The sequence below is a fragment of the Sapajus apella genome, unplaced genomic scaffold (assembly GCF_009761245.1).
Source record: "Sapajus apella isolate SASKATOON/1434 unplaced genomic scaffold, GSC_monkey_1.0 scaffold6, whole genome shotgun sequence".
NCBI classification, from domain to species: Eukaryota; Metazoa; Chordata; class Mammalia; order Primates; family Cebidae; genus Sapajus; species Sapajus apella.
The window spans coordinates 59,907,531-59,920,735 of NW_022436946.1; the positions used below are offsets into that span (position 1 = coordinate 59,907,531).

The window sequence follows — 13,205 nt, forward strand, 5'->3', positions numbered from 1 at the left end:
TACTTCTTTAATCGTTCTGGGGAAACTTAAGCGTTTTTGTGGAGGTGTCCGAGGGACCAGATTCCAGAAAAGTAAAATATTTGTTTCAAATCATACAAGTAGATAGTGGCAAAATCAGCATCATTGTGTATTTTAGTACTTGGGCTTTTAAAATTAGATTTAGGCTGGGCGTGGTGAGTCATGCCAGTAATTTCAGCACTTTGAGAGGCCGAGGTGGGCAGATCACTTGAGGTCAGGAGTTCGAGATCAGCCTGGCCAACATGGCAAAACCCTGTCTCTACTAAAAATAGAAAAATTAGCCAGATGTGGTGGCTTGTACCTGTAATCCTGGCTACTTGGGAGGCTGAGACACAAGAATCATTTGAACCCAGGAGGCGGAGGTTGCAGTGAGATGAGATTGCGCCATTATCCTCCATCCTGGGCTACAGAGCAAGACCCTGTCTCAATCAATCAATAAAATAAATTAGGTTTAAGGTAGTTTTTCCTTAGAGTAATGGAAATTGTACTAACTATACTAATTTTAGGACTCAATAAATATTTAGTATTCATACTCTGGTGATAATTCAGAACTCTTAGAGAGAATGTAGGCCAGACCTCGTCATTTAAAGACTTCTGCCCTGTTTTTAATAGTAGTTTCATGAGAACTGTAGTTAGGGATCTAGGCCAATTTCCTAGCAATGGGGTGGGACACAATAAAGCTATGGTTCCTGTGTTTTTTTTTTTTTTTTGATCACTGGAAAGTGAGACTACTAGAGAATATTTAGAGGTCAGCTCGGAAACACTGTTTATTGATCTGAAGCTGTGTTTGATGATATCTTGTGGTAAATTGGTTTAAAAAGAAGGACCCTGACTTTACAAACAGCAGAACTCATTTGACTCCCTCCCCAAGCCTAAATGTTTCTTGGAGCCCCCCTCTATGAAATAGATAAAAGCAGCAGTGCTTTGGTTGCTGCAAATTGAGGAAAGCATTGAGGTTGTTGCATTCTGGCATGGCCTCTGAGGTTACCATGGAACTTTTTAGGGCAGCAATTCCAGTTGTGCTACCATCATAAGAACCTTTTATTAAAAAAAAAAAAAATTCAGAGATTCAAATTGATTAACCCTGGGTTGGTTCTGAGAAAATGCATTTTTGAAAAGCACCTTGATTATTTGTGAGTTTTAACCTGACTTGGGAGCCACAATCTGTAGTGCCTCATGCAACAACATTTAAAAATCAAGACCTAATTCAAAGTAATGTTTAGCCAGTCGTTGAGTTAAGAATATACCAGAGAATTTCTCCATTAATTGGTGGAGACCCACATAAAATGCTTGTTAGTACAGCACTCAATACATATTAGTTATTGTTGTTAAACTATTTTGAAAACCATTATTACATGGGAAACAACATTGATTTCCCAGAGTTCACTCAGAATTCTTTTAGGTGTGATATAGTTATTGTACAAGAAAAAAATTAAGTAAAGGCAAAACAGTCTAACATTTTAAAACCAAATCTTTGAAATACCTGTTGGATAGTAGTCACATCTTTAGGATTCACTAAAGGATAAAAAGGTCCCTTAAATAGTAGATTCTTTAATTAAATCATAAGTATGAGAGTTACTTCTGGTTAATAGAGATACTGTCTTTGAAATGGTATTTAAAGGCCGGGCGCGGTGGCTCAAGCCTGTAATCCCAGCACTTTGGGAGGCTGAGGCGGGTGGATCACGAGGTCAAGAGATCGAGACCATCCTGGTCAACATGGTGAAACCCCGTCTCTACTAAAAATACAAAAAATTTGCTGGGCATGGTGGCGCGTGTCTGTAGTCCCAGCTACTCAGGAGGCTGAGGCAGGAGAATTGCCTGAACCCAGGAGGCGGAGGTTGTGGTGAGCCGAGATCGTGCCATTGCACTCCAGCCTGGGTAACAAGAGCGAAACTCCGTCTCAAAAAAAAAAAAAAAAAGAGTATTTAAAAATAAAATCAACCAAATTTATTACCTATTACCAAAATCTGGCTAGAGAACTCTTAGAGCTAAGCAGATACATGTAAAACTTTGGTGCAAACATAGGTGCAACCCTAACTCAAAATTTTCAGTTTCCCATGTTCTGGGGCAGCAAACGTGAAGTTTTGAAAGATGAAAACAGATTCATTCTTTGTTAATATATTCAAACGTTTTTTCCCCCTAAATAGAGCTGGGCTACTGGACCCAAACAAGTGAGAAACAAACAATATAGAATGAAGAGACTGAATTTGTCTCTTTGTTCATTCATGTAGTTAACAAATATTTATGAACATTTACCATATGCCAGAGATTGTGCTAGCTGTGGTAGGCTTAGCAGGTCAGGTAATTAGAACTATACTACATGATGATGATGGTGATGATGATGATGATGATGATTTTTTGAGACAGGGTCTCACTCTGTTGCCTAGGCTGTAGTGCAGTGGCACACTCATGGTCCACTACAGCCTCAACCTCCGAAGCTCAAGTGATTCTCCCACCTCAGCCTTCAGAGTAGCTGGGACTACAGGTGCGTGCCACTACACACAGCTGATTTTTTTTTTTTTTGAGACAGAGTTTTGCTCTTGTTGCCCAGGATGGAGTGCAATGGTGCAATCTCAGCTCACTGCAACCCATGCCTCCCAGGTTCAAGCGATTCTTCTGTGCCTCAGTCTCCCAAGTAGCTGGGGTTACAGGCATGCACCACCATGCCTGGCTAATTTTGTATCTTTAGTAGAGACTGGGTTTCTCCATGTTGGTCAGGCTGGTCTTGAACTCCTGACCTCAGGTGATCCTCCACCTCACCCTCCCAAAGTGCTGGGATCACAGGCATGAGCCACTGCACCCGTCAATTTTTATATATTTTTTTTGTTGTTGAGACAGGGTTTCCCCATGTTGCCTAGGCTAGTCTCGAACTCCTGGGCCAAAGTAATCTGGCTGCCTTGACCTCCCAAACTGTTGGGATTACAGGCCTGAGCCACCTTGCTCAGCCATAATTATTTTTGTATTCTGCTTTTTATCTTAACATGAGTGTATTTCGTTGTTATGTATTTTAAAAATGACTGCTGCCAAGAAAAAAATTGCTGCCAAGAAAAAATAGTTTGCTTTCTATTATTGGGGCATTTAGACTCCAGTTTTTTTTTTTCTTGGTGTAAATACTGTACTGATCTCTTTATGCCCATCTTTGTATAAATTTTGACAAGAAATAGTATTATTTAGATATAGTATGGAAACCTTTGAAGTCCTTGATTCATGTTGCCAGAGGTTGTATGATATACCTTGCCAGAGGTTGTATGATACACCCCAGCAGCATTGCTCGAGTGTATATTCTTGGCTATTTGAGGTAGTTTCACTTACTATAAATAATGTAGCCAAGTTGACAATTGGAAAATGAATTTTTTTCTTAAAAAGACTTTATTGATGTAAAAATTAAAGAAAAATGAATTTTAAAATTGCTTTGATTAGCATTTTTTTGAATACTAGTGTAGTTGCACAAGTTCATTATGTATTTTGGCTATGGCAACAGTTATAACAGGTAATAACTTGCTTAACACTTAATGTGTATTAGGCGCTGTTCTGAGTACTTTACACAGCACATTTATCTCATTTAATCCTCACAACTCTATAATATAGCGTTGTGAATAAGTAACTTTTTCAAGGTCACACGTAGTTATTGTAAGTAGCAGGACTGGGATTTGAATGCAAGTGATCTGTTTCCAGAGCCCAGAATCTTTTTTTGCCGGGTCATGTCTTCATTATTTTTTCAATATTTTGATAGTAATTTTTACTGTTTTATTCTAATAAATGAATCTTTATGTCTTAAAATATATTTATTCTAATAATGTCTTTCTTATAAAACATTAAAAAGAAATTAAAAAGTTCTTCCTATGAGAACTTTTATCCCACCCCTTGGGATAATCAATATTAAGAGTTGGATGTTTGGTTTCTGCAGACATTGTGCCTTTGCTTTTTACCTGCTGTTTTATTTCCTTACTTTCTGATCCTCCATATAATGTGATATACTATATGCTGTTCTCTTATAAATAAATAATAGAAAAACCTCTATCAGTTTTTTTCAAATTGCTTTGTAATGGTAATTCAAATTACACTATTCCTTTCACTTAATGGGATAATATATATATTTGCAGAAAATATTTACTGCTTTAATAGATAGCTATTAAGCTACTGTAAGCCTTAGAAGGTCTCAAAGACAGTACAAGACATTAGAGGAAAATAAAAATACAGTTCCTATTCTGAGCAGGAAAATGAAGTACAATTTAAGATGTAGTAAGAGATGTAACAAAACTATGTATAGTACCAGACAACTAAGTAAGAGACACCAAGGGGCTACTAAAGAGCATTACTTGATACTCTATATGAAATATGACTGCTCGTTTTCATTTTAAGAGTGTAATATTGGGTTTTCCTGGATGGATTTTTAAGTTTTATGTGGGAAATAAGTAAGACAGTTAGTATTGAGTATTGATATTTAATATTGAGTAGTGCTCTGACCAGATGGAAGAACATTTGCTCATCTCAGCAGTGGAGCTTATCTGTTAGATGAGATGTTAACTGGATTTTCATACCTTTTTCTTTCTTTTTTTTTTTTTAATGATTCTATGATACTTTCTTAAGAATTCATTATTTGCTCACATACTCATACTCTTGTTTATTATATGTGATTATGGAAGTGGCAGGTACTAGCTTAGATTAAAAAAGGGAAAAAACCTGATCCTCTTTGTGAATTAGTGAAAAATTTTTTGAAAGAATTATAGTTGATTTTTCTAGAATGCATGCTTTATACAAAAGAAAAGTGAAAGTAATCAGCCAGTCAGGGACAAATATAAAATAAAACACAACTTTTGGAAAAATTCTTTTGATTTTTTCTTTTCATGAAAATGGATTGCTTTATAAAAATCAAAATGTTTTTTACATGCCACTGTGATATATAGTGTTACCCAGAACACATTAAGTGGCTTTTAAATTTTATTCCATATCAAGGTAAATCTTTAGAGCAATACATGTGGCATACTCTGATGGAAGATCACTTAAAAGAATGCTGTATTTTACATATTCAACTTGTATGGCTATAGCGTTCTGAAAAGCATAACCTGTTACATAAATAGTAATTAATACAAATGAATATATCATTTGATTTTACACTTTGAAGTCTAATGAAGACACTGTACATTCTCATTATGAGTAGAGCTACTTAATCTAAAAGTGACTAATTAAAACAACCAAGAGAGGCTTCTTATGTACAGATCTGGTAGATTCATGAGATTTATTTGCTTGTGTTGGAACTAATTACCTGATCGGTGCTATGAATAATAAGTTTGCAGTGTCCTGTTATTTTGCAGACCTTTCAAATTCTCTTAATGAGGTTAAGATCAACAAGTATGTGTATACTTTCCTAAATCTATTTTATTATTAAGAGTAGTAGTTGAAACTTTTTCTGATTTGGACTTGATAAGCAAAAATTTATTTTTTGCCTTGTGATTCTGGTCTTATAATAATCAAAAAAATGATTTTGCCTTACATATGTTTCCCCATTATAAAAGTAATTTGTATTCATTGTAGAAAAGTTAGCCAATGAAGGTAAGGAACAGGACAAACATGAAAAACATCCGTAATTTCACCAGTTAGAGATGGTTGCTGCTTACATTTTGGTGTGTATGTTTTTCGACTTTTCCCTCTCTATATTTTTTTGTTCAGTTGATTAAATGAAGACATATTCATTGTACAATTTCTTAAGTGTCTATTATGTAATTTCCAACATTCTAGATCTCTGCTATAATGGAACTTTCATTAGGTGAAATATGTTTTCTATACAAACTGTTTAGTATATTTTATTTATAATTTAGTAACGTAGTATTTTGGCTTAATATATCATAAATATTTTTCTACTTTATTAAATACTTTTCTATTAGATGATTAAACATAAAATTATTACCTGGTTAAGATAATACTTATTGTTGTTAAACAAATCAGATAACACTGGAAAGCTTATAATATAGGAAAGCTAGAACCCATTCTCATCCCTTTCTCCTCTCCATCAGTCCTGCTCCTTCAAGGCAGCCACTTTTAATTATTTTTATTTTCAACTCTTGTAATTATCTCCAAATCTATAAATCATATGTTTATATCACTGTCTATTAGTCACCTTTGTGAGTTTCTGCAGATGTAGTTTATCAAAGTCTCTTTGCCCACCCTTTCTTTCTTTTAGTCCAAGAACCAAGAAATAAGTTTTTCTCTCCTTTTTTCCTGCCTCCCGCCAGTAAGCTGGCAAGGGAGTCTGGGAAATGTATTTTGCCTGCTTCTCAAACCAGGTTACACCAGAGAGCACACAAGTGCAGGAATGGGAATGACCACCGAAGGACAGCTAACTTGCCCTAGGTTCAATGTCATGACCCCTCTGCCACTGCAGGTAAAGTGTTTCTGTTGTTGAATTTAAATACTTTTATACGTCTTTACAAATTGCCTTTATCCTATTATCAAGTGCTTTCAAGGTTTTAGTTACTTTATTTATATCAGTTATCTTTTTGTTGTTCCAAAGACTTTTCTTTCTTAGAGCCTTCTGTGATTTCCTGCCTCTGTATAAAACTGTGCTTCCAACTATTTTTCTGGTTGGATCTAGCTTTCTGGATTCCATCTAACTTTTCTTTCCCCCCTTCACCTTTATTTCTCTTGGTTTATTTTCTTACTTTGCAAGGATATCTCTCCAAGTCAGTTTCTAATAATATGCAGGAAGTAACTCCATATACACCCCTGGGTTATGAAAATGCTGTTGCTCTGCCCCTATATTGAATAGTTTGGCTGTATATAAAATTTTAGATGGAAATGATTTTCCCTCAGAATATTAAAAATCTTGTTCCTTTATCTTCTGGTAACCTCTCTTATTGATAAAAAGTCTGATTTTTTCAGATTCTAGTTCTTTATAAGTGGTCTACTCTTGCCACTGGAAACTTTTAGAATTATTTTTTGTTTTTGGCCTAAAATTTCCCAATTGATGTCTATAATTATTTGTAGTTATTTCCTCCTCCCTCCCTCAGTTGGTTGTGATCTTCACTTGGTGATCTCTTTGAATCTGAAAACCTGGGTTCTTCCATTAAGGGGAATTTGATCTCATTTCTGATACTTTATTTCATGTTTTTTTCTATTTTCCCTTTCTAGAACTATTGGTTGTTAGACTTCCTAGATTCTTTTCCATCTCTAGTCTTTTCTCTCAGAATTTTTACCTTGTCTCTTTTTCAAGGACCTTCTCTTATTTTCTTCCTTTCTTTTTTGTTGAATTACTTATTCTGGTAATTATGCTTTTAATTTTCAGTGGTGCATACATTCTTGTTCCCTGCCTGTACCTTTTCATGACAACTTGTTCTTGATTTATGGATGTGATAGCTTCTTGAATCTATGAGAATACTAGTTAAAAGCGTAAAGTTATTTTTTTTTTTCCTTGAATCTCTTTCTTCTTTATGTTTCTAGTTTCTTCAAATGTGCGGTGATTCTTGGTTTGCTGTGCATTTGAAATGAGGCAGAGAAGCTGCTTGGAAGCTCCCTGAATGTGGGCTGGGTTTGTCAACTTCTGACCTTTGCTTTATGATAAGCAGTTGTGCTTAGTTGCTCTCCCCTCACTACCCATTTGGTAGTTTTATGTTACTTTATTTTTTCTGTTCACCTTCCCATCCTGTTTTAGTTTCTTTAGAGAAGAACTCTCTGATTTTTCTTTTTCCCTTGAGGAATAACCTGTGTGTTGTGTGTATAAGTTGTGAGAATTTAATTGTATGTAGCTAAAAATAACCAATCCCTCATTTTCAGTCCATATGTCACTATAGTCATCCTGTGCACTTGATGGTTCTGAGTCTGGATCTTCTTTGGGGTTTTGTAAAATAGGCATCTCCATCTGTGAATCCTGATACCTCTGTGCATGCTTCTCAGCACTTTTCAGTATTTCTCCATCTATTTCTTGTCAACCAGAAATTTAATGAAATAGTGCATCTGCTGATGTTCTTTTCCCCTTCCCTTCATTATCTTAATCGTTATAGCCATTCCTAATAAATTACCCTAAAATTATCCCAAAATATAACAGTTTAAAATTAAAATATTTACTATCATCATAGTTTCTTGGGAGCAATTTAGTTGGGAAAGTCTTTTTTGTTTTTCTTAAATCCATCACCTCAAGCATTTTCCCCTTGTTACAAACAATCCAATTACACTCTAAGTTATTTTGAAATGTACAGTTAAGTTATGGTTGACTGTAGTCATCCTATTGTATCCTATCCTATCAAATAGTAGGTCTTATTCATTCTTTTTTTTTTTTGTACCTATTAAGTTGGGTGATTCTGGTTCAGTGTCTTCTATCAGATTGCAGTCAAGCTGTTGGCCAGGGCTGTTGTCATTTCAAGAGTCCCCTTCTAAGCTCACTCGTGGTTGATGGCAGACCTCAGTTCCTCAACTGGCTGTTGGCATGAGGCCTCCATTTCTTGCCAGTGGGGAGGAAAAACTTTTCTGTACCCGTTTAGGTTCAGTAGTTAGGCCTACAAATTAAACTGACAAAACATAGATTAGCTAGAGAAAAAACAAAGTTAGTTTGTGTATGTATGGACGTGCACAAAAGAAGTGGCTTGCAACATGGTTAAAGTTAGTATGCCTCACTTAATGGGAGTATGCCTAAAGTTTCTATGCCTAACTTAATGGGGGAAAGGGAAGGTAGAGAATAGGCTTCAGTGTAAGAAAAAAATGGATTTCTTTAGGAATGATAAGTGGATTTTTAGAGGAACAAATAGAAGTTAAGAAAGTTTGTGGTAATGTTTGTTTTTACAGCGGTGAATGGTCTTTTACATCTTCTTTATGGCCATAAAACTCTCCTGGAGAGGGGATTTATGATAGTTTTACTCTCGGTCTTCTTTCTGGGAGTGAAGCTGCCTTGAAGAGAAGATTTATGGCAGCTTCATTCTCAGAAGTTTCTGCTTTTAGTCAGATAAGGAAAGTTCTGAGAAGCTGCCTTTCTGCATTTGTTGACTCTCAAATATCTCCTGGTTAAAATAATCTTCATACCAGTTCTGGGGTTCCGAGTGGGTTCTCACAGCTGCCTGAGTCTGCTCACCATATGGCAGCCAGCTTTACTCAGAGCAAATGATCCAGGAGAACACCCAAGATGGAAGTAGTAGTCTCTTTATAATCTAATCTAATCTAGCCCCAGAAATGACGTACAATCCACTTCTGCCATATTCTGTTTGTTGCAAGTAACGTATTAGTCTAGCCAACACTTACAGGGAGGGGAATTAAGCTTCATCTCTTGAGGATAAGAGTGTCAAATAATTTTGTGGACTTTCAGGACATATTTTAAAAGCCATCATATAGTTTTATACTTAAAAAAAAAACTTGCTGTTATTTTCATAGTGTCTTAGGAGAAATCATTCTATTATAATCATTCCATTGTATAAGTGCATTATACTTGGACAATTTCTGTGTGGTTGTAAATTTAAGCTTGTTTCAGCTTTGCACAGTGGCAGTATTATAGCCAATGAGGTTTATCTGCGGCATGATTATTGCTAATTGAAAACTTAAAAAAATTAGCTTGTTTTGAAATTTTTGCTTTTAGAAGAATACTATGATAATATTATCCTAAATAACTTTTTTTCAAATGAGTAATTATTCATCTGATTAGCTTATTATAATAGTTTATTGCTGTGTTCTATATACTCCAGAATACATTTGTGGAAACACACATACATTTTCTTTAAAGTAAAATACTCCAGTATATTTATTATTGTAGCATTTTTTTGTAGCAAAATATTTTAAACACCAGGTTCTGGAATAATTAATGGACTTTAATGATTTATTGAATAGATTCATCACTGAACAGTTGTCACTTTTGATTTCATTTTGGGATCTTATGACTTCACTAGATGGCAGCAGAGGACCAGCTTTAATTCAGGCTGCTTTTGTGAAGCCTTAGAATTCTAATGGTACCCAGTGTATTGGACGTCTATTTAATAATACAACCCAGAATATTAGCTGGGGATTATTAAGATTAATGGAATCATGTATACAGCATTACTGAAAGCATAGCCATTTTGACAATGTTGGTATGTTCTTTGGTGCATTGCATCTGAATTATTGTATTTGCAAATGACCCCAAAGTGCCATTTTGGACCTTTTTTGGTAAAAACAGTGTAGCCATATTAAAGTCCCTGGAAGTGTTTTTTTCAGTATCAGGAAACTGAGACGTTCTTATGTTGGAATCTCAGAAGGAAAGAATAATATGAAGGTTCTCTTTTATCCCATTTTGATTTTTTTTTTTTTGCTCTTAATTGTTTGTGTTAGGAGCAAAGGAGTCTAATAAAAAAACATGATGTTGGAATGTAGCTCCTTTATTTATAGATAGTGAAATTTATGTTCATAGGATAGAAAAGTGATTTGACTTATATGTGGTATATGAGGAACAGTAATTTTTATATATGTGCCCTAATGATATATTTTGGGAAAAATTCTAAAAACCATATGTTTTAAAATCACATACAGGATTTCTATTTTCTGGAAGAACTATATTTGTTTTTTGCATGTTTGATGGTAATTTGGTTCTCAAAAGGCAGTAATATATGTGAATTAGGTAAAGAAAGCAGAAAATGAGTAATTCAGACAGCACTTTTAAATTGTGAAGTCTGATTTGAAGATTATTTAGGTAGCCCATCTTAGTATAGTGTCTCTCTGGCTTTCAGTCCAGATTCAATGTTGCTGCTGTTTTTGCTGGCAGGTAAGCTTCCTTGGACAAATTTTATTTTAGTAACATTTTGGAATTTAGAAAAATTAATTTTTAAAATACTTTTGCATGGGCAGAAAATTAAATTTTGTCTCCCTGTGAATTATCTAGAATGATATTTAGGTCTTTTATATCTTACGTTAGCCTGATAAAATACTCCAGTATTTTAAACTACTGGCTAGAGTTGCAGGATATAATGTATAACTAGAACAAGTCAAATTGCTGCACAAATGACAACCTTTAAGCAGATGCACATTGAATCTGTTCTGTGATCTGGCCTTGGTAGTTGCCTCAATGTTATATAATGAGTCCATAATATATTTATTTTTACAGCCTCACTAGTATTTAGCTGCTGAAATTGATACATCTGGGATTTCTCCTGGTACTTTTATGTGCACATGAACAAAGACTAGTGGCAACCAGTTAATTTCTAATAATTGGATTCATTAAGAATTACTTACTAGTGTTAAAAGGAAAATAAAAACCGAGGTCACAGTTTATATATATCCCAATGCCAACTGCCTATAACCCTGTAACCCAAACTCAAGTTATTCTGATTGCCCTGAAACACTATCTCTACTTATAAAAGAGCCACAGAGCGTGAGGTTTACATCTTTGCCAGCATGGTTGAGTGAAATTAAATCAATCAACTATAGACAAATCAGCTTACACAGCTCCATTTGCATTAAAATAATGTTACTGTCTAATGGCCAGTCACGAAAAAGGTCAAAATACTTTCTCCTTTATAAACTGCTATAACTCGTGTAAGGAAGCTTCTTATGACTTGATTTTAAGTCTTAGATCTCAGTCTATACTTTTTGAATGACAATGAGCTTTAAAATTTTTCCTAACTTGGTCTAATTTTATTTTTGATACCAGTAAAGGGAGAAATTACAACTCACTTAAAACATTTGGTGCGCTTAGATATGGTTTTGTTTACTTAGATTTTTCCTGTGTGCATGAAGCAATATTAAATAAAATCAAGCATTATCATGTTGTGTATCTTCTACATGTGTTTTTAATTCTCTTTCTTAAAAATAGCTTAGTTGTGTTATTAGCACATTTCTAAATTAAAAATAAATAATGGGTGATCTTTATAGTAAAATATTTATGGTAAAGTATAAATACCTATGTTAAAAATAAATTTATGTAAGTTTCTTGTAGATTATTAAATCCTTTTCAGTAAATTTTTTTTTATTTTGAAAATGGTCATTGTTCTAATTGAAAGAACATGAGAGTATGAAAAAGTTGGTGCTTGCTTTAAAGGAAATTCCTAATTCTGACAAGTTTTAAATGGCTGCTGTTTTGAGCCATTTAATTCTTCTGACAAGAATTCCTAATTTTGATAAGAGCCACCCAATAAAATATTTTGATATGTGGTCCATTTCAATGGCAGTAAAGTTTTAAAAGGAAAAAGAGTTTGTGTATATTTAAATAAAGAAAATTGAAGACATGGTTCATGCCCTTACATGGGTCAAAATCTAATGAACAATGTGAAATATAATTGCATATTGCATATGAATAACATGATATAGACTCTAAGAATGTAGGAGTTCTTAGGAGGATAATGAGTGAAAGATGAGTAACATGGGTAAAGTGTGCAATGTGAAGAAAGTCATGAGGTAGAAACAGCCTGAGTTGGATTGAACTGATTAATAATTGATATAAATCCACAATCTTTGTAATCTCTTACGGTTAAGGCAGTTAGGTGCTTACAAGAAAATTGTTAGACTGATGGCTTCATAAACCCTTTGTTTATATTTTGAAGCATGTCAGAGTTTTAGTGATTACTAAGCCATGAGCTTCTGATTTCAGCTTTGACTGGAATGTCAACTCCCACTCCTTGAATTATTCTTAGGAGGCTATTAATAAATGGGAGATCCTTGATCTCAATCTTCTTGAAGCTTAGGACCACCTGATTTGCTGAGTCAACTGGTTAGCCCCGTGGCATTTGAGGCCTTAAAAGAGCTGTTTTTTATTTTATTTTATTTTTATTTTCTTTCTTTCTTTTTTTTTTTTTTTTGAAATCAGGTAAAGAGTATGGTAAAAGACTATTTCCATAGTAATACAGAAGGCAGGGAAATTAACACTCTGAGGAATAATTCCTGTGGCAGTTAAAGGGGAAGCACTTCACCTACTTCTGTGACTGGAGGAAGAAAAAGGTGGTTATGGCACAGAAAGCTAAGCCTGGAGACATCCCTAAGGGGCTTTCCTAGCAGAAGGCAAGGGAAAACCCTGTAGTAATTCTCTCCCAGTTATCCCTTCCAACACTTTACTTCCTATTTTCAGTTGTAATTCAAAGATTATTAGGTGAACCTTTTTTGGGACTTAGTGAAAATTTTACTCAAAGTAGATCACATGTAGCATTCAATCAATGAGTCTAGCCAATAGTGAATTTCAAAGGTTGCATAATACAAAATGTGAAAATTAGAAGACTGATTAGAACTAACTTGTGATCATGCTTAGTTTT

The 13,205-nt window shown here is 34.5% G+C and overlaps 1 protein-coding gene and 1 pseudogene across 2 annotated transcripts in view; both read left to right on the forward strand.

Annotated features, from left to right (window-relative positions):
* RNGTT (RNA guanylyltransferase and 5'-phosphatase) overlaps nucleotides 1–13,205 on the forward strand; it is a 343,044-nt gene that overhangs the window by 85,813 nt on the left and 244,026 nt on the right. The gene's annotated exons all lie outside the window — the stretch shown is intronic.
* Nucleotides 9,468–9,578, forward strand: LOC116549879 (annotated as a pseudogene).